Here is a 23,692-nt window from a genome sequence, read left to right as displayed (position 1 = left end):
CTATAGAACATTTTGTTAAAATTTCATTTCTATAAAAAATTTTGCCAAAATGTTATTTCTATAGTGAATTTTGTCAAAATTCTATTTCTATAGAAAATTTTTGTCAAAATTCTATTTCTATAGAAATTTTTTGCCAAAATTCTATTTCTATAGAAATTTTTTGCCAAGATTCTATTTCTATAGAAAATTTTGTCAAAATTCTATTTCTATAGAAAATTTTGTCAAAATTCTATTTCTATAGAAAATTTTTGTCAAAATTCTATTTCTATAGAAAATTTTGTCAAAATTCTATTTCTAAAGAAATTTGTGTCAAAATTTCATTTCTATAGAAAAAAATTCTCCAAATACTTTTTCTATATAAAATTGTGTCAAAATTTCATTTCTATAGAAAATGTTATTTTTATAGTGAACTTTGTCCAAATTTTATTTCTATAGAAAATTTTGTCGAAATTTTATTTCTATAAAAATTTTTGTCAAAATTTTATTTCTATAGAAAATTTTGTCAAAATATTATTTCTATATAAAATTTTGTCGAAAATTTATTGACAAAATTTTGTATAGAAATAGACAATTTTGTTAAATGACAGATGAAGGTTTTTAAGACAAAGGGAATGGTATATTTGTTATAACCATCTAATGATCGCCTCGAACATACAAAATTTTTCGCTTGCAAAATTACTGTTTAACATGTTTGCCACCATGTTGCCCAACATTTATGCTCAACATTCTTATAGTGGACTCTCCCAACCAAGAAATTTTACAAACAATACGCAACAGGATGTTTTGATACCTTCGATGGTTTGTATTACACTGAGTGTAGGTGTATTGGAGGAAAAATGTTTGTATATATGTTTATATGTGTATGGGTATGCGTGTTCGTGTACTGAAATACATGTTAGCAACAACACAAATACAGTGAACAACGCATGCTCTACAACAAACATTTGCGATTCGTTTGTGAATTTTCATTCTGTTTTATTGTTGCGTTTAATGGTATTGGTGTGCGTGTGTGCTTGAATGATGAGTGCGATATGAGTGAGTATGTGTGAATTTCTATGCGAATCTCTCAGAGTTCCATGGTATTTGTTTGCCAATGAAGACAAACATTTTTGCTGATTTTGAATATAAAACGTTGTCACTGAATCGCTACAACCTGAGTTATCTTGGTGTCGTCAGCCTGTTGCGTTACACGCTAAAGTATCCAAAACGGACAACAGTAATTCTGGCAACATTAATTTCTGGCTAGAATTTTGTAACAGTTGTAGAAATTTGAAAAGAGGAAAATTAAAAAAAAATATTTGAAAATTCTAGTTAAAAGTGAATAAAAAAATTGGCCAAAAAAAAGAGTTTAAAAATTTCTTGAAAACATTGTCAATTTGTTTATGAAAAAATTGCAAGTGATTTTTTTTTTTAAACTTAGTAAAATTACAGCATTGCTGTTCTATTAAAAAAACAAAAAAAAGTTCTTGTTGGAAATTTAAAAAAAGAACTTTAATTTGAATTTTAAGAATTCTAGTGCAAAGAAATAAATCCAAAAAAATATAATTTTTTACACCCCTCAAAACGTGATTTATTAGTAAATTTCTACGTGAGTGATTGTAAAGGATCTTTGTCAAAGCAAATTCAAAAACCAAGTTTTCTGCAATACCTTAAAACCATAAAATAAAGTGATTTTCTGTACTGTTTTGAGTGTTAGACGTTCCCAGTCTCTCATTCCCAAACGTTTACTGGATTAATTTATAACCATCATTTATTTGTAAGTATTGTAATTAAGATCTGCAATTGGATTTCTTTCATTTAAGTAATCGCATTGTATTTTCATGCAATATTCTTTCATTTTTACTATCGACCAATTGGGCCATCAACTTTGGCCCGCTTTAATGATAATGATGATGATCATCATTATTAAGCTTTGCGTAGGATTTTTGTTCGTTATTTTTGTTTTTTTTTTCATTTGATGGATGAATTGCTGCATTACAGAGCCGTTGTTTATGGTCTTCGAGTTTTTGAAAGTTTTTTTGTATTGTTTTATTTGGCCAAGAAGAAAAATATATTAAAAGTTTCATGCAAATGATTGTAATTCGTTTTCTTAATAGCACCTGTGCATTCAGGTAACTTATTTCAATGAATAAATTAGTTTGTTTTTGGGAAAAAATTTTAGTGGTTATATATTATTTTAGTTTTGAGAGGGAATATAAAATCATGCTTTATTTATTGTTTTACGTTAAATATTTTATTTATAAAAAAACTACTATATTTAATAGAATTTGAAAGAGTTGAAATTAACAATTGGGTATATTTTATAGTGAAAAATATTTATTTTAATTATATTAATATGTTATATAAATAAATGGGACATGTTATCGTATGAGTTATATTATATTTTGTATATTGTGGCGTATGATTATTAAAAATTAATTCCCAATATTCTTAATCAAGCTTTTCACATAGAAAGAAGGTTTGAAAAATGTGGAATTTGAAAATATTGTAGTACACTGAATATTTTTTTGTACATTTTAGCATAATACGAGTACTTCTTAGTATTCCTTCCAAGTTTGTATTTTGAGAGTATTCTGTCGAAGTGAGAATTTACTTATCACTCAATAACAAACTTAATGAATTTGTCCCAAAAAATTAGGAACAAGTCTTAAATATTTTTGAAATCGTGCTTCCATGATCGATGATTTTTGGTAACTTAACTTTAAAGCTAACGCTTTTCATTTAAAACAAAAACAAAAATATTTTAATCATATCAATACGAGATATGAATAAATGGGACATGTTGACGTATGAGTTATATTATATTTTGTACATAGGAGCGTATGATTATTATTATAAATGAACTTTTATACTACGATCATAGTATGATCAATCAGTCTTTTCACACAAAAAAGAAGATTTCGAAAAACGAGTTATTTGACAACATTCTAATATACTGAATAATTTTGGCAAATTCATATTGCTTACAAATGTATATTTTGAGGGTATTCTGTTGGCATGAGAATTTACTTATCACTCAATAACCAACTGAATGAATTTGAAGTCCAAAATGTACTTAAGAACAGGAAGTGTCTTTGAAGACTTTATTTTAAAAAAGCTTTTTATTTGAAACATCTTTTTAAATTTCCTACCTTTACTCGCTACCATGATACTGGCAATATTGCTACGCATCCAAAAACTGAGAGAAAATAATGGTAACAATTCCATAAACGATCCAAAAATGAAGGCCAGATTTCACTGAAATTCACGCCGCTGTGATAGAAAACTTACTCGTCAGTAGAAAATATCGCAAGAACGGATGCAACACAGATTGAAATATGAGCTTAGACTAAAACCATTGAAGTGTCTAAAGTGCTAGAGGTTACCGATGCGCTAATTAAAGTAGACTGCAAAGAGCCAAGGACTTGCTTCGCTTGTATGAAAGTGGACAGCTACCGAATTTGATTTTCTCCCATCAAGAGCTATTTGTGGAAAATTTAGCAGTTTGTGAAAAAATAAAATGAAAGGGTTTACTTGCCGAAGAGGTCAGCTGAAAATTTTTACTTTCGATTGGCCACAACAACTCAAGCGCAGCCGATGATATCTCCCCGCTCATATATTTGTCAACCGTGGAGTAAAAACCAAATGAACAGGGTCACAAATTTGGGGCGACACTTCACAAGGAATATGAGCCCCAACAAAATGTAACAGAAGCATGAAAATCGACCCAAAAACAAAACTAGGACTCATTTTACCTTTTGACTTAAAAGACCGTTGCGAAAATGAACCCTAAAAATATGAAGCTTTAATAAAAAAGTAAATAATTGTTACTCGAAACGAATCTCTTGAGAATGGCGTTAGTCCACTTTGGACTCAAAACAGATATGATACGATAATATTCAGAACGACACACTGAATATTATCGTTTCCACTTGGAAACGAAGCACATTCACGGTTGGTAGAATTCTACCAACAATGGTAGATTTGAAGTTTTGGTGGATTTTAAAATTTCTATAGAAGTACAATTTGGCAAAGTCTTCAATTGAGATAAAATTTTTGCAAAATTTTCCATAGAATTCGAGTTTTGCAAAAAATATATATAGAAATAAAGTTTTGAAAATATATTCTATAGAAATAAAATTTTGGCACAAAATTTTCTATAGAAATAATATGTAGAAAAAAATTTCTATAGAAATTAAATTAAAAAAAAAAACTATATAGAAATAAAAAGTTGGCAAAATTTTCCATAGAAATACAATTTTGACAAAATTTTCCATAGAAATAAAATTTTGACACCAAAATTTTCTATAGAAATAAAATTTTGACAACAAAATTTTCTATAGAAATAAAATTTTGCCACAATTTTCTATAGATATAAATTTTGGACAAAATTTTCTAAGAAATAAAATTTTGAAAAAATTTTCTATAGAAATAAAGTCTTGAAAAAAATCTACAGATATAAAATTTTTACGAAATTTTCTATAAAAGTAAATAAACTTTTAACAGAATTTTCTATAGAGATAAAATTTTGACGAAATTTTCTATAGAAATAAAATTTTGACAAAATTTCGTATAGAAATAAAATTTTGACAAAATTTCGTATAGAAATAAAATTTTGACAAAATTTTCTATAGAAATAAAATTTTCACAAAATTTTCTATAGAACTAAAATTTTCACAAAATTTTCTATATAGATAAAATTTTGACGAAATTTTCTATAGAAATAAAATTTTGACAAAATTTTCTATAAAAATAAAATTTTGGACAACATTTCCTATAGAAGTAAAATTTGGAAAAATTTTTCTATAGAAATAAAATTTTAACAAAATTTTCTATAGAAATAAAGTTTTGAAAAAAAATATACAGTCATAAAATTTTGACGAAATTTTCTTTAAAAGTAAAATTTTGACAACAACATTTTCTATAGAAATAAAATTTAGAAAAAATTTTCTATAGAAATAAAATTTTGACAAAATTTTCTATAGAAATAACATTAATCCACAATTTTCTATAGATATAAATTTTGGACAAAATTTCCTATGGGAATAAAATTTAGAAACAAAAATTTTATAGAAATAAAATTTTAAAAAAATTCTATAGAAATAAAGTTTTAAAAAAATCTCTATAGAAATAAATATTGATACAATTTTCTATGGAAATAAAGTTTTGAAAAAATATATACAGATATAAAATTTTGACGAAATTTTCTATGAAATAAAATTTAGAGACAATTTTCTATAGAAATAAAATTTTGACAAAAATTTTCTATAGAAATAAAATTATGACAAAATTTTCTATAGAAATAAAAATATGACAAAATTTTCGATGGAAATAAAATTTTGACAGAATTTTCTATAGAAATAAAATTTTGACAAAATTTTATGTAGAATGTAAATTTGGGCAAAAATTTTACCAAATTTTGATAAAATTTTATGTCGAATGTAAATTTGGACAAAAATTTTACCAAACATTTCATTTTTTAAATTTGGTAGGTTTTTGGTAAATTTTTCTTAAAATTTTATAGATCAGTTTTGGCACGAGTGGCAACCGAGTTCACAATCCCCCCAAACAAAACTTAGGGTTTATTTTCATTTGAAATATTAAGGTTTATTCTTACAAGGCAAACGGGACCCAAAAATACAATGAAGCTCCCAAAAAAACATAAAAATTTGGTCTTATTGTTTTCCTTTTATCGGGCAAATGTCCTAATGACAATATTGAAGCCCTGTGTGTAGAAAAACATTTCGGCCACAGAACATGCATATTCCAACAGGACTCTATCATCAGCATTATCGTGCTCATCACACTTAAACAAAGAAAAATTCAAACAAAATTTTGTTTTGGACCAAATTTTTTCCAAAATTGGAGCAAAATTCCATCCGGCGGACCAAATTGGCAATTTAGTAAGAAATACCTTAAAAAGTAATTTATTGTTTTACATAGTGCTTTTATTAAAAAAATAAACTAAACTAGAAATGACTAGGACTGATTTAGTGGTTGACATCGGAGTCACAAGGTGGACTTATCAATTTTTTGTTTTTTTTTTTAATTTGGAAGAGTACACTTTTTGAAAAGGTCGAGGTTTTTAAACTAATTTTAGCTAACATCAAAAATGGAAATTATTACTTTCGACTTAGAGGTATATTGAGATCACAACAGACACTCATTTGCTCTATATTGGTATAGCCTCATAAAGACCGATTTTACTTCTTGAGAGAATGCAATAGATTTCGGAATTTTCATAATTTGATACGTCACGTGCTGTTCATATTGTCAATATTCCTATATAGTTCAATCCATTCAGCCCACTCGAATACGGCGGTTAAATGGTGCAAAAAGATATAAAACCTGAGCCAAGATGTAAAACGCGAAATTTTCGTCCGCAGAAGCCGAACATAGTACTCACTTTATCCGAGGAAGTTAAGATTCCTCTAAAACTTAAACGTAGTTTCGTAAAGATACAGAATCAAATGTAGCCTCCATATATAAAGTGAATAAATTTGACCAAATTTATGAAAATGGAGTAAATTCCGTTTGGTATGACCATCGGACCAAATTTAAAAATTAAAAATTTTTTGGACCAAAATGGCAACGCTGCGCACAATGGCCACTAAAATCTCCGAAACTCAGTCCGTTAGACTTTGGCGTCTTGGGCATTTTGGAACATAAGGTTGACACAAAAAAATACCAGAGTATCGCCGAATGTAGGCCAATATACTGCAAAGCCACTTTCGTGCCGGGTGTGATGGCTTTATTGGTCGTTTGAAGGCCATAATATGTACCAAAGGGTGCCAATTCGAACAAATCTATACTAATTCGAAAATTTGATGTTATTACCGGCATTTTTGATCTTGAAGAGTAAAATAAAAAAATATTAAGTTCTGCTTTACTTCTCTGAACATGGACTAATTTAAAAGTGTGAAGTTAAAGTTGTTTTCTAAAGTTGTTTTTAGCCAAGACATAAACCACCAGAAAAATTTTAAATTTTATCTTTTCAACGAAAATTCGCAAAAAATCAAATTTCGTCTTGATTCGTTGCTGATTGACTAAATATAATCAAATATGAACAAGTTTTGTTAATTATTTTATATTTAGGCCTTTAAAATAGAGGGAGTTAAAATCCAATTATATGCCTAAACTGTTCAAGCCTCTTTTTGGCTATTTATGATAGACGACAACGAACCAAAGGGGGTATACGTTGGTAACTCCAACTGTGGAGCGTTCCCCAGTGAAAAGCCCATGGGCGTAGGGCGTCTGTGAGAGAAGAAATGAGGGGGGTTCAAATCAACTTTTATGTCCGTTTTTGAACGCATTATGGATGCAATTTCTTTTAAATTTTGAAAGAAGTAGAAAGCCCAGATTGAGAAGAAAGCTACCGTTCTATTTCCATAAACGTAGCTTATTAAAAATTTTAAAAGAGGGGCTAAGTAATTTTATCAAAAATTTCGATATGGATTTTAAAGTCAAAGTGGGTAAAAGTACTTTTTGTTAGAATATCAAATTTTTTCAACACCGATTTTCACCTATTTACACCCCACGACAAAGAACTAAAGTGGGTATACGTAAGTAGCTGCAATCTTGTAGCATTCCCCAGTGAAAGTCCCATGGGCGTAGCTCATCTGTGAGAGGAGAAAACTTAATGGGGTAAAAATAATATTTGTTACAATTTCAACACTGATGCTCGTAGTGTAGCTGCAACCTTGAAGCATCCCCCAGTAAAAGCCCCATGAGCGTAACTTATCTGTGAACGGAGAAAAGCCAAATAGGTTAAAAGTACTTTTTGTTAGAATATCAACTATTTTCAACACCGATTTTAAACTATTTACACCCCACGACAACGAACTAAAGTGGGTATACGTAGGTAGCTGCACTCTTGGAGCATTCCCAAGTGAAAGCTCCATGGGCGTAAAACAACTTTAACCCAGATATGCCGACCGTACTACATGTAGTACACCTGTTATGTACAGGTTTCTGCGTTTACAGTGCTTTACATTTTCTAATCTACTTGTTGGTGTGCTACAGAATATAACGGCCCGTCGGCATATCTGGGTGAACTTCACACTCTTTTAATTTAAAATCTTCCTATAGAAGAAGGCGAAAAATTTGGAAGTCATTTTTAATAAAAAAACTTAACTAGAATAATCACATTGCCTCAGTTATAGGCAAGACGTATGTGTCTCTTATGAAAGCCATTTAAAAGTTCGCATCGTAGAAAACCAAATATGGTAATTTGCCATTTTCATAGAAGCGAAACGTTGACTTCGAGCAGGCTGTTTTTGTATCCCTTTTCAAAACCCCTGACCATTTGTATTCAACGCGGGCTTGCTAGCTATTTCAACTTTGTCGCTTTCATTTATTCTCCACAATATTGCCAAATTATTATACCCGCATCTTAGGATGGACGATATTCCAATTTGAAAAAAAAAATCTATTTTAAATACTTCAACATTTTATTAAGATTATTTCAAGGCAAATTGTTTCTAATTCATTGCAAAGACCTGACAATAAAAAATATTTAGATAGCCTAAGGCTAAGCAAATATCCATAAACTATTCTACGGTTGAAAAAAGTTTTCGAATGTTCTCATAGTAAATTCTTACCCTTAAGTTCTTGCGTTGAAGCACTTAACAAAAATTGCAGTCTACCTTTTAGGTATTTTTTATAAGGATAGTTAATAAAGGAGTTGTATATTTAAAAAAGGAAAACAAGGTGGCTATCTTAACAAATTCAAGTGAACCTAAAATATTTTATTACTTTTTTTTATAGATCCCATTTATGTGAGAATAAAAATCTATAATTTTTTTTCAAACACATGCAATCCAACTAACAAAGTAAAAGGCATTTTGTCCTAACCCTGATAAATTCGACTTTGTGGTTAGCCAAAACATATTGAAATACTTTGGCCTTGTTTTTTTGCCTTTAACAGACAGTTTTGGGTTTGGAAATTTGGAGAACTTGGATTATATGAAAATATTTCCTTTGATCTTTTTTTTTAGGCATAAACAATTTTAATATTTCACGTGAATCAACAATTTATAAATGTTAAAAATATTTTTGAGAGAACTTCTTGTATTAAATGCAACTAAAAAAAATCATAAATTTAAGAAAATGAGGAAATCTAAAGTACTTAAAATAAACCATAGGAAATATATAAATATGAAAATATGAAATTGTTGCCAGAGTTTTGAAAGGTATACAATTTTTTCTTAACCCCCCTACTTACTTTAAAACAAAAGAGTCCCAGTTAATTGTTGACCCATCGTCACAATATTCATTCACCCAGCACCACGAAAAAAAAAATGTAAAACAATGAAGTTGATCCCCAGAGAATGACGAGAGATATTCATATTGGTCTGAAATGAATGATGTCTTTTTGTTTCGTGGTTAATATTATTTTAGCGGTTTCAGTTTTTTCGTTGATGAATATCCTTTTTGACTTGTTTGCCTATTGAAATGGGTATATGCGCGAGTTCTTTATCCCTGGTTTAGCTATATGACTTTCAAATTTGTTATATTCATTATGGAATTTGTAAAATGTGATCCTTTTAGGGGTAAATTTAAGAAACATTTTTTTTTTGTATTTTTTCTCCAACTGACTATTTAAAATAAGAAACCCATTTCATAACACAAAACTGGCTGTTTAGTTTGTTTGGGTTTTTTTAAGATAATGATGACTTTTGTAATATTTATGGGTTATTTTGGAAAGAAATATTTTAAAAGTATTTTTACAAAAACAGTTTTCTTATTTTCTGCCACAGGAGACTACATATTTTGTTAATTAAATGCTAAGAATAATAAAGTATCGAATGTTTAAATGATAAATGTCAGAGTTCGAATTTATAGGAGTTTGTAGTTGACAGTAATGCACACTTTTAGGCAGAGGTCCCTAGTGTAAAAAGGCTGTATGGAAATGGGGGCTCAGGAAAATGAGCCCCTAAACCAACTGAAATGAAGAGGCAAAAATCACGGCTGCCAAAGTTGGTAGAATTCTACCAAAAATGGTAGACTTTTTACTGTTTGGTACACTCAAAAAAAATGTTTAATTGGATCTAAAGATTTTGACCTTTCCATGAGGATTTTGGTATTGATTCCGAGCCAAAGATGCGACTTCTTTAAAACAAAGAAATTTTGTAGCGACCTATCTGGCTTTAAGTCTAGGACCAATAAAATTAAAATTGGGATAAAGATCTCATTTATGAAATTCTCATTATCTTTTCGCGTTTTATTAATAAAGGTACTCACGTACAAAGAAATGCCAGTTTAAAAATCCAAATACTTGAAAGTAAAAAATGCTTTCTTAATTCCAAAAAAAAAAACTTTAAACAAAATACTCTAACATAAATCTTCAAAATAAGTCTTAGCCTATATTTGAAGCGCTTTCATCTTAAATCAAAAGTTTCAATATTTCAGTTAATTTAAGTACAATTTCTTTAAATAAAAAATGTGTTTCTTTACTTTAAGGGAAATTAGCCTTAGTTCAAAGACATGGAACTTTAACGGAGGGACGCAAATTTACAAAATGTGTGCTCTAAATTTAATGAAAACAAATTTTGAAGCAAAGAATATAAACTTTATTTTAATTAAAATTTTCATTATTTTAAAGAAATTTGTCCTTAATATTTTGTAAGTTTCGCATCCTAAAATTTAGGTTGCGTAATCTTTAATATCACGTAAATATATTTTTCAGTGTAGATTGGTAGAATTTTCGATTGTAGATTTGATAGATTTTGCAAATATCCCTCTCCAACAGAGAGGCATTTCACAAACTTTTAATTGCTCAATAAAAAAAATATAGAAATACAATTTTGACAAAATTTTTTATAGAAACAAAAATTAAAAAAAAATGTATAGAAATAAAATTGTGACAAAATATTCTATAGAAATACAATTTTAACAAAGTTTTCTATAAATATAAAATTTTGACCAAATTTTCTATAGAAGTAAAATTTTGACAAAATTTTCTATAGAAATAAAATTTTGCGAACATTTATTATAGAAATAAAATTTTTACAAAATTTTCTATAGAAATAAAATTTTTACAAAATTTTCTATAGAAATAAAATTTTTACAAAATTTTCTATAAAAATAAAATTTTGACAAAATTTTCTATAGAAATAAAATTTTTACAAAATTTTCTATAGAAATAAAATGTTAACAAAATTTTCTATAGAAATAAAATTTTGACAAAATTTTCTATAGAAACACAAATTTGAGAAAATTTTCTATAGAAATAAAATTTTGAGAAAATGTTCTATAGAAAAAAAAATGTGACAAAATTTTCTATAGAAATAAATATTGCAAAATTTTCTATAGAAATAAAATGTTAACAAAATTTTCTATAGAAATAAAATTTTGACAAAATTTTCTATAGAAACACAAATTTGAGAAAATTTTCTATAGAAATAAAATTTTGAGAAAATGTTCTATAGAAAAAAAAATGTGACAAAATTTTCTATAGAAATAAATATTGCAAAAAATTTCTATAGAAAAAAATTGGATAAAATTTACAATAGAATATTTTTGGTTTGGTAGTTTTTTGGTAGAATTTTCTCCAAAGTTGCGTAGAATTTTCTCTAAATTTTGGGAGATTATTTTTTTTGGCTCGTGTGGCAAATATGCCAAACATATTGAGAGACATAATGAATATGAGCGTTATGAAAATTAGCCGCATAAAAATGTAATTAAAGCATGAATATCTACCGCCAAAATAAAGTTAGGGTTCATTTTCATTATTGTTTTATAAGACGTGTCAACATGAATCCTAATTAGTGGAAAAATATTAACTTTTAAAAGAAAAATAAAATTGTGTACGAATCTCTTTGGAATTGTGTCTTGAACCCTGGACGTAAAGAAAACATGCCTCAGTTGAAAACGAATCACTATCCCAAAAAGTAAATCGAGGTTCAATTTCATTGGGGTTTATTTCCAAACGGAGTAAAATTAGGTTACTCAAAAAAAAAAAAAAAAAAATAAATAAATAAAAAAAAAAAATTGTGATTTTCTTTCCCACATATTTTTTCAGCGAATTTTAAATTCGATTCAAATGTAAAATGGGAGCCATTAGGATAATTTGTACGGATTTTCCACATAATTTGCTCGTTTATGGGAGACGACGGAGGAAGAATTTGTTCCAAATATGAATAGCATTGTTTAATTAATAAAGACAACATTTATGTAAATCGGGCCATATATATATACTATGGAATGTAGTTGCAAATTTGTTTCGGATATTTTGCCAATAACATATGTACTAAATTTTATAAGGATTGCAAGCAAATAAAGTTGACTATCCTAGCTAAAAATTTGGAAGTTCTTCTAACGGCACAAAAATGTCTTCCCAAAGATGTATTTCAGCTACAACGGAAGTTCTTTTAGTTCAAGTTTTTATAAATCTTTTTTTTAATGGGTAATGGGAAATGCATATTCTTAATGGGTTTAACTTTTGTTGTTTTAAATATGTTAAAAACATAGTAAGAATTAATAAAATGGTACAAATTATTTAAATTTTGGCAAAAATCTAGATCTATAAGAATTGCGAATTTATGAAAATATAATTTATTAAAATTTATTAAAAATCATAAAAAATATAAAAATTATTTATTTGTCAAAATATGATAAAATTTTTAAATTCACATCCAAAATACTAAATTCGGATGATTGTTGAAATGATGGACACGTCCTGTGACAAGCCCATGTTAAATTCATCCCTTTTGCGGCAATTTTGCACCACTTCCAGAACCAAAAAGAATATTTTCACTACTTTTTTGGCGACGCTTTATTTTGCAGGAATGTTGTTGGATAAAAAACAAAATGTCGCTTTTCCGACTCTTTCAAAAATTAAAAACATTGGTTTCTGCATATGATAGCTTTTCCTAGGTATATAAAAATCCATTTTGAAAAAAAGATTTACGTCATATTACCCTTTCGATTCAAAGTTGACTATTAGATGATGGCGTTAAAATACAAAATCAAAAAGTCGCAAAAATCGGCTATTACAAAAGTCAAAAACGGTAACCATTCGCTTTCCGCACACTACCCTCGTGCAGTTAACTTTTCAGTAGCAACTATTCAATCCATTTACTACTAAATAAATATAGCATCCATTGAATACATATTTTGGCATTTTAACCACGGTTGTCACTCGTGTCAAAAATAATCTACCAAAATTTAGAGAAAATTTTGTCTAAATTTTATTTCTTTAGAAAATTTTGTCAAAATGTTATTTCTATAGAAAATTTTGTCAAAATTTTATTTCTATAGAAAATTTTTTCAAAATTTTATTTTTATAGAAAATTTTGTCAACATTTTATTTCTATAGAAAATGTTGGCAAAATTTTATTTCTATAGACAATTTCGTCAAAATTTTATTTCTATAGAAAATTTTGTTAACATTTTATTTCTATAGAAAAGTTTGTTAACATTTTATTTCTATAGAAATTTTTTTCAAAATTTTATTTCTATAGAAAATTTTGTCAAAATATTATTTCTATAGAAACTTTTGTCAAAATGTTATTCCTATAGAAACTTTTGTCAAAATTTTATTTCTATAGAAAATTTTGTCAAAATTTTATCTCTATAAAGTATTTTGTCAAAATTTTATATCTTTAGAAAATTTTGTCAAAACTTTTTATAGAAAATTTTGTCAAAATTTCATTTCTATAGAAAATTTTGTCAGAATTTTATTTCTATAGAAAATTTGTCAAAATTTTATTTCTAAAGAAAATTTTTCAAAATTTTATTTTTATAGAAAATTTTGTCAAAATTTTATTTCTATAGAAAATTTTGTCAAAATTTTATTTCTATAGAAAATTTTGTCAATATTTTATTTTTATAGAAAATTTTGTCAAAATTTTATTTTTATAGAAAATTTTGTCAAAATTTTATTTCTATAGAGAATTTTGTCAAAATTTTATTTGTATGGAAAATTTTGTCAAAATTTTATTCCTATAGAAGAGTTGTCGAAATTTTATTTCTATAGAGAAGTTTGTCAAAATTTTATTCCTATAGAAAAGTTGTCGAAATTTTATTTCTATAGAGAAGTTTGTCAAAATTTTATTTCTATAGAAAATTTTGTCAAAATTTTATTTCTATAGAAAATTTTGTCAATATATTATTTTTATAGAAAATTTTGTCAAAATTTTATTTTTATAGAAAATTTTGTCAAAATTTTATTTCTATAGAGAATTTTGTCAAAATTTTATTCCTATAGAAAAGTTGTCGAAATTTTATTTCTATAGAGAAGTTTGTCAAAATTTTATTTCTATGGAAAATTTTGTCGAAATTTTATTTCTTTAGACAATTTTGTCGAAATTTTATTTCTATGAAAAATTTTGTAAAAATTTTATTTTTATAGAAAATTTTGTCAAAATTTTATTTCTAAAGAAATTTTTTTCAAAATTTTATTTTTATAGAAAATGTTGTCAACATTTTATTTCTATAGAAAATGTTGTCTAAATTTTATTTCTATAGAAACTTTTGTCAAAATTTTATTTCTATAGAAACTTTTGTCAAAATTTTATTTCTAAAGAAAATTTTGTCAAAATTTTATTTCTATGGAAACTTTTGTAAAAATTTTATTTCTATAGAAAATTTTGTAAAAATATTATTTCTATAGAAAATTTTGTCAAAATTTTATTTTTATAGACAATTTTGTCAAAATTTTATTTCTATAGAAAACTTTGTCAAAATTTTTTTTCTATAGAAAATTTTGTCAAAATTTTATTTCTATAGAAAATTTTGTAAAAATTTTATTTCTATAGAAAATTTTGTAAAAATTGTATTTCTATAGAAAATTGTGTCAAAATGTTATTTCTATAGAAAATTTTGTCAAAATGTTATTTCTATAGAAAATTTTGTCAAAATTTTATTTCTATAGAAACTTTTGTCAAAATTTGATTTCTATAGAAAATTTTGTCAAGATTTTATTTCTGTAGAGAATTTTGGCAAAATTTTATTTGTATAAAAAAAATTGTCAAAATTTTATTACTATAGAAAATTTTGTCAAAATTTTATTTCTATTGAAAATTTTCTCAAAATTTTATTTCTTTAGAAAATTTTGTTGAAATTTTATTTCTTTAGACAATTTTGTCGAAATTTTCAAAATTTTATTTTTATAGAAAATTTTTGTCAAAATTTTATTTTTTAGAAAATTTTGTCAAAATTTTATTTCTAAAGAAAATTTTTTCAAAATTTTATTTTTATAGAAAATTTTGTCTAAATTTGATTTCTTTGGAAAATTTAGTCAACATTTTATTTTTATAGAAAATTTTGTCAAATTTTTTTTCTATAGAAAACTTTGTCAAAATTTTATTTCTATAGAAAATTTTGTCGAAATTTAATTTCTATAGAAAATTTTGTCAAAATTTTATTTCTATAGAAAATTTTGTCAAAATTTTGTTTCTATAGAAAATTTTGTCTAAATTATTATTCTTAAAGGAAATATGTGTAATGCCTCTTAGTTAGAGAGGAATATTTTGCAAAATCTACCAAAACATCAAGTATTCTACCAATCTAGCAAACAGTAGAGGGTCTACCAGTTTTGGTAGATTTCTACCAACTGTGGCAACGGTGATCTCAACCTCAAGTGTTGTTTTTGTTTTGGAATATCATTTGCCATGAATTCCTCTTAATAGCTTACACCTTTGGCAGTATATGTTACAAAGGCGAATGCATATAGACAATTAATTTATTGACAAACATAAAATAATTTTTTTCTAGTTTTAATTAACTGTTTACTCGAATTGCATTAAAAAAATCGTTAACTTTTTTATACATTTCTTGTCTATTGCCTAGATTTCAATTTGCCTTTCATGTTTACAGATCAAACATGATTTATATACACATACTATATGGTTTAAACTTTTTATTTGTATAAGTATATTTACATAATGCTATATTAATTTAAAAAGGACTTAAGTCTGAAATAAAAGTATTTTTTCAAGCAAAATGTGTTAAATTAAATAAAAACTAAAATAATATCAGTATACTCCACATTAAGGATTTAAATCATTAGACTACAATGTAAAATATCTTTAACATTTGAAGTCTACTATAAATTCTTTCAATCTAAAGCATGTGAACGTGGAAGTCTAGATACTGGCAATTAATAAAATAAAAATTCGTATTTTACTATTTAACTTAAACTAATATCGATTAAAGATATATATGGAAGTCTGATATGCCTCAAAATCAGAAGCACAGTTTGGTCTTACAAATATCATCAAAGTGTTTAATTTCTAACATAGAAAACATTACTTTTCTAAAATTTCGTTAAATAAATATATCTAGGACATTATTATACGTTAAATATATCTAAGATATTATGATTATTATATTATAATAGCGTGACCATCACTTTTTATGATAGCATACATGAAAAATCTAAATGTTTTCTCGAACTAGCATACTATTGAGTTAAAGTATCGATGGGAATATCTGATGATGAGCTATTTTACCACAGGTTACATGCATGAATTGGTTTATTAAAATTAACTCAATAAAATATAAAATGCTCGTCATAAAACGAAGTAATTACAAATTATGTTTTTTTTTCACCATATATAAGCATCTGGGATGGAAATCTCTTTAAAAACTCATTGATATAAATATGCTCACGGCTAGACATAGTACATATGAATGAACTTGTGTGATTAATTGCTTTAGGAAAGTGTAATAAATATTTTAATAACATTTTGAAGCGATTTAAAATATAAAATGTAATTGATATTAAATTGTATAAAGGCTAGAACAGGGTGGCTGATATGTAATACAACAAAGTAAATTGCTAAAAATTGTTATTCTTTTTTATTTTTTAAAAGCAAAAATGTAATGAACATGTTGCATACTTTTGGGCAGGGATCCCAAGTGTAAAAATACAGAAAAACATTTTACGAACATTTTTCCAATTAAACAAGTAAGTAAAGTAGTAAACCACCCTTACTGAATTAGTAAACATAACCATTGGTGGGGTAACATTGATATAGGTATGGGAGATAAACCGCAGTTGCATATTTAAGAAAATTAAGGGGTATTTGTTTATTTCCAATTAAAAAATACTCAATTAAAAATTTAATTGATTCAACAATTTTTTAATTGAAACAAACCAAATCACAAATATTTGTAGTATCAATTATTTTTTAATCATTTCTGGGATTGAAGATATTGCAATAAAAATTTAATTGGATCAAATAATTTCGTGATTGAAAACAACACATATTTTTTGTGTGAAGGCGGTATGAAAATGGAGGGCAGTAAAATGAATCCCTAAACCCAATTGAAACAGGGCCACAAATGTGGGGTGACGTTTCATAGTGAATATGAGCCCCATGAAAATGTAACTGAAGCATGAGAATCGACCCCAAAAATAAGATTGTGGTTCGCTTTCGTTATTGATATAAAAGACATATGAACATGAACCCTAACTGATGGAAAAATATGAACTTTTAAGGAAAAAAAATCGGAAATAACATCAAATCAAATTCGAATAGGCTACCTACGGACGTTGCACGAAAGCGGCTTTGCGGTATGTGGGCGCATTCCCCGCAAAGCACTGTCTTGAAGTAGTCAACACTTTGATATTTTTTTTTAGTGCCAACATTATTCTCCAATTTGCCCAACGTATCAATATCGGAATATTTTGGCGGCAATTATATGGCAGAACTGAAGCGAGGAACACATTTTTTAAGCCATTTTTGTTTAATGCGTGTGCAATGGCGCTAAATCCTGTTGGAATGTTCATGGTCGGCCAGGGATTAAATGATACGATATTTTCCTAATAATATTCGTAATTTAGTCGACGAATGGGAACGGCCGTTATAGCTGCCCCTTGTCATTGAGCTTAACATAGAATCGGGCAGCACTCATTGATAAGAGAGAAGTTCACAACTTTGTGATACCACAGTAGATTGAAAAGTCTAAGTGAGCCTGAATTATCGGGCTGCCACTATACCTAACCTAACCTACAGCCATTAGTATGTACCATCGGCTACGCTTGATTTCTGGTGGTCATTCGAAGGTGCATATTAAAAAAAAATCCCGATAATTTTGTTCGTTCTTCACAAACTGCTCAATTTGGAATGACTGCTCAGGCAGAAAATCAATTTCGGCAACTGACCGCTTTCTTGCAAGCGAAACAACTCATTGGCTCTTTATAGTCTAACGTTTTTTATGCATTGGTAAGCTCTTGTACTTTTTGGAACTTCAATGGCTTTAATCTAAGCTCATTTTTTAATATACATTATATCTGTTCTGTAGATATTGATCTAATCTGGACTTAATTCTTGGGATAATTTTTTGTGTCGTTACCGGTTTTTTGTGCAATATTTGGAAGCGATGCAACACTGTCAGTATCACGGTAATGAGCATTGGCACAAAAAACAAATGCTACTTTCCCATTTCACACTTGAATCCCATTACGAATAATTTTATTTCTGAATGCAATAGATCAAAATGCTTTTGACAGCTAGTAAACACTAAAATAAGCTGTGACTGAAATAAATCTGTCAGTTTTCAGACAAGCAAAAATTGTTTGCAATACATATCATCTACCCTGTATTTGTCTTGTTTGCAATACATATCATCTACCCTGTATTTGTCTTTGCCCCACTTCTTCTCATTATCCTAAGTTTCACTTGGTTTTAGATATGCTTACTTACATCACTTACGGTACACCATTGCGTATGAGTGCTAAATATCCCATGTGAATCTTAAAGTGTCACTCATACGCCACCATTAACCCATTAACAGACTTGATTAACATGTACTCACCATCAGTGATGCCAGTATTTTTCTGGTTCTTATTTCAATTTTAAGACGCTTTCGTATCCAATAGTTCGCAATATAAATAACAAATTCCTCACAAAAATCTCCAGTCAATTTTTGGTAAGTTTTTTTTTTTTTATCAAATAATAATAAAAGAATTCGCCCTGCTGTAGAAAATCCGTAAAAATTTAAAAATTAAAAATATATACTATAAAAATTTTATCAAATGGGATTTCGGTCACCATGGATTTATGAACAGAATTTTTCTTCAAAATACTAAAAAAAGTATTCTCATCGTAATTTTCGCTTTTGCACTCAAAACTAAGTGTATCCTCTAGGGCACTAAAACCAATTTAACTCTATTTTAGTTTAAGGAATTATTGTGTTTTAGTTTAAATTTCTTCATTACGAGAAATTTTCTAAGACTTTAATCACTTAAATTAACTTATGAAAGGAAAAAAGTTATACACACATGAAGCATAAAGATTTACTAAATTCGTATTTCTTACAGTTCAGAGTAGTTCGGAATTTCGTAAAATTTTTAAATTTTACAACAAATGTGGATTTTGTTTGGCTCTAATAACATTTTTTGAAATTTTTAACTCGAATTTTTTTATTCAAACTACGAAATTTTCTTTAGCAAGTGAAAAAGATAATTTTCACTTGCTAAAGAATGCTTGTGTATAATGAGATATACACATGGTGTCTTTGGCAATAATAATCTGGGCTGTCAAAATTTTCTATAGAAATAAAAATTTGACAAAATTTTCTATAGAAATAAAATTTCTATAGAAATAAAAATTTGACAAAATTTTCTATAGAAATAAAATTTTGACAAAATTATCTATAGAAAATTTTGGCAAAATTATCTATAAAAATAAAATTTTTATAAAACTTCTATAGAAATAAAATTTTGACAACATTTTTTATAGAAATAAAATTTTGACAAAATTTTCTATAGAAATTAAAATTTTGAAAAAAATCTATAGAAATAAAAATTTTAACAAATTTTCTATAGAAATAAAATTTTGACAAAATATTCTATAGAAATAAAATTTTGACAAAATTTCCCATAGAAATAAAATTTTGACAAAATTCTCTATAGAAATGAAATTTTGACAAAATTTTCTATAGTAAAAAAATTAAAGAAAAAAATCTATAGATATAAAAATTTTGACAAAATTTTCTATAGAAATGAAATTTTCTATAGTAAAAAAATTTTTGAAAAAAATTCTATAGAAATAAAAATTTTGACAAAATTTTCTTTAAAAAACATTTTGACAAAATTTTCTATAGAAATAAAATTTTGGCAAAATTTTCTACAGAAATGAAATGTTGACAAAATTTTCTATAGAAAGAAAAATTTTTACAAAATTTTCTATAGAAAGAAAAATTTTTACAAAATTTTCTTTAGAAAGAAAATTTTGGCAAAAGTTTCTATAGAAATAAAATTTTTACAAAAAATTCTATAGAAATAAAAATTTTGACAATATTTCCTATAGAAATAAAAGTTTCACAAAATTGTCTAAAAAAATAAAATTTTCACAAAATTTTCTATAGAAATAAAATTTGCAAAAATTGTCTAAAGAAATAAAATTTTCACAAAATTTTCTATAGAAATCAAATTTGCAAAAATTATCTGTAGAAATAAAATTTTGACAAAATTTTCTATAGAAATAAAATGTTCACAAAATTTTCTATCGAAATAAAATTTTAGCAAAATTTTCTATAGAAATAAAATTTTCAAAGATTGTCTGTGGAAATAAAAGTTTGACAAGATTTTCTATAGAAATAAAATTTTGACAAAATTTTCCCTAGAAATATAATTATCACAAAATTTTCTATAGAAATAAAATTTGGCAAAATTTTCTACAGAAATAAAAAGTTTACAAAATTTTCTAAAGAATAAAATTTTCACAAAATTTTCTATAGAAATAAAATTCACCAAAATTGTCTGTAGAAATAAAAATTTTGAAAAAAAACCTATAGAAATAAAAATTTTTACAATTTTTTTATAGAAATAAAAATTTTGACAATATTTTCTATAGAAATAAAATTTTCACAAAATTTTCTAAAGAAATAAAATTTTCACAAAATTTTCTATAGAAATAAAATTTGCAAAAATTGTCTGTAGAAATAAGATTTTGACAAAATTTTCTATAGAAATAAAATTTTGATAAAATATTCCATAGGAATAAATAAATTTGAATTCTACAAAAAATGGTAGTTACTGTTTGGTATATTAATAGAATTCTAGATGTTGTGGTAGATTTTGCAAAATATTCCTCCTCAACAAGAGATACTTCACGAATTTTCTATAGAAATAAAATTTTGACAAAATTTTCTACATAATTAAAATTTTGATAAATTTTCTATAGAATAAAATTTTTAAAAAATTTTCAAGAGAACTAAAATTTTGACAAAATTTTCTATAGAAATAAAATTTTGACATAATTTTCTACATAATTAAAATTTTAACAAAAGTGTCTATAGAATAAAATTTTTAAAAAATTTTCAGGAGAATTAATATTTTGACAAAATTTTCTATAGAAATAAACTTGTGACAAAATTTTCTATAGGAGAAAAAAAAATAGAATTCTAACAAAAAATATACTGAAATAAATTGTCACTATTTGGAGTGAGCAAAAAATTAAAAATAAACTTCTAAAATATAGTAATAAAAAATTTCTTTTGTTCATAATAACCATTGTTTGGTAAAATTTTGATCTCGAGTGGCAAGGTCTGTCTGCGAACACATATTTGTGATGAAAGTCTATGTCGTAGTTTTTGTCCAATAGACTTTAAATTTGGAATTTAGACTCTTCTTACTTGTTATCCAATGTAAGCTTAATAATTTCCAATGTAAGCTTAATTCATTTAAGATTAATTTTGATTTAATTAACTCTGTCTACCCCTCGAATTTTATGCACTTGTGTTTCCGTCATTTAGTTTTATCTATAATTGCTTCATACATTTTCTACCTTATTAAATTCGCTTAAAGTAACAGCTTAAAATACTAATAAATAATAGCATATTGAAGAAACTACTTCGCAGATTATTCACATAATCTTGTAAACTTTTAATCATATTAAATTTAATGAAGTTTCTTGCAAATCCCTTTATATGAGGACAAAATTACCTAAAACAAATAATAAACTACGCTAATATCCTTAGTCTGTTCTTAACCTGGAGAATAAAAAGGGATATCCTCTTCCTCTGCGATTGACGAACAATGACAATGTCAATATCAACTTGTGACAGAACAATGACCGGCATAACAATGTGCCATCAGAAAAGTTCCGGCAGGAAAAATCTTGGTTAACTCAATTAAGACCAGCAACCACCATAATGGTTTACATAGTTTGTTAGAGTAACTTATGATATACGATAAGGAGTCCTTCAAACTCATCGGAATAGTTGAACTTTAGTTTATGTTTTTTTTTTGCTCTTTTTAAAGTTAAAAGATAAACAAATTCTATGTGTGATGTGAGCTATTCGATCACATACTCAGACCCAAAATCCCTTCTCATATATATGTTGGAAAGATTATGGTTTATGTTTACTTAGCCCTTGGCCTAAAGACGTATGATATGTTTATCGTATTTATTTGCATATTCTAATTGTAATGGATAAACAATCAGAGAAATGTAAAGCATTCAGTATGAGGAAATATTTCCAAAACAATTTTGTATTTTGTATTCCTTTCCAACTGAAGATAAGGAATTTTAAAAGAAACTTTTCCTGTAGTTAAATCATTTTCATAAAATTTTCCAAATAAAGAAAAATATGGATTTGCCATTAAAAATCTTTCTGTTTTTTTTGTGGTATGTATCTTAGTATGTAAATATGTTCAGATACATCTTCTTTGGCATTTATTATTATTTTTTGGCCTAAGGAAATATTTATATTTTTTTGTTACAAATGTGAATGATTTCTCTTTGGTTGGTTGGTAGATTTATCGAAAAATATATGTGTTATTTTTCATGTAATTTGGGAAAGCGGAAAATTGTAATGGGGGTCTCAAAGGGTGCAACTATGTGAGACCGATAATGTTAGGGCCTTTTAATTTATCGTTTATGGTTAATAATGATATTAACAAAAATCCCTGGGAGCTGGGATATAAAATTGTAACACAAAAACTTTGTATAAGATGTTCGGTAGATAGGATGTATGAGAACACAAAATATATATTGTGGACAGGATATTCCCTACACATGAGAGCAGAGATATAGAACCCCTTTCTAACGAATTGCAATCCACCTTCAAAAGCCTTAGGTACACTGAAAAAAATATTGTCGTGAGGTTAAAGATTTCATGTCTTTAAAATACGAATACAAATTTTGCTTAGCATAGAAGGCGCATTTCTCTAAAATAAAGTTATTTTCCTTGTCCAAAAGTCGATAAATGAAGTCGTATTGTCCTTATAATTAAGCGATGTGACTTAAAAATGGATATCTTAACATGAAAGAAAAAATTTATAGGCTAAGGTCAACTTTACTTTAATAGTTCAGAAAAGTTCTTTAAATTTAATGAAATTGTCTTTCAATTTGTTGTCTTTTTGCATCTTGACTACAAAGCAAATAATCGTTCAAGTATATGACATGTTTTTCAAAACTATATTTTAAAGAAGTTTTTTACTTGAAACATAGCATAATTTCTACTGGAAGTCGAGCCCTAATTTGGAAAATAAAGTTGCCGTTAACTCGTTTTTAAAGGACTTTGATAGCATATGAAGAAAAAAAAATCTGAGAAAGCGAAAAATTTAAATTTGCTTCCTAGAAGCAAGTACACAAAACCTAAATTTAAAAGGTAATTGTGTCTTAAAAGTATCCTTACTTGTATTCTCCGCTTCTTTGGCTCGGAATCAATACCAAATTTTTTAAAGTAAAGACAAAATCTTTACAACCGAGTACGCTTTTTTTTCAGTGTATAAAAAAGCTCCCGGTTCTGGTGA

At 26.5% G+C, this 23,692-nt stretch overlaps 1 protein-coding gene across 2 annotated transcripts in view; it reads left to right on the top strand.

Annotated features, from left to right (window-relative positions):
- The first annotated feature begins 1,530 nt into the window (after positions 1–1,530).
- Dh44 (corticotropin-releasing diuretic hormone 44) overlaps positions 1,531–23,692 on the top strand; it is a 123,941-nt gene continuing 101,779 nt past the window's right edge. For both annotated transcript variants that reach the window (XM_075309428.1, XM_075309423.1), the window contains exon 1: positions 1,531–1,756. The gene's annotated coding sequence lies outside the window, so the exon portion shown is untranslated. The remainder of the gene's footprint in view (positions 1,757–23,692) is intronic.

This window comes from Haematobia irritans, chromosome 1 (assembly GCF_050003625.1).
Source record: "Haematobia irritans isolate KBUSLIRL chromosome 1, ASM5000362v1, whole genome shotgun sequence".
NCBI lineage: Eukaryota > Metazoa > Arthropoda > Insecta > Diptera > Muscidae > Haematobia > Haematobia irritans.
The sequence above is the reverse complement of the archived record's forward strand: the minus strand, read 5'-3'. Positions and strand labels throughout refer to the sequence as shown.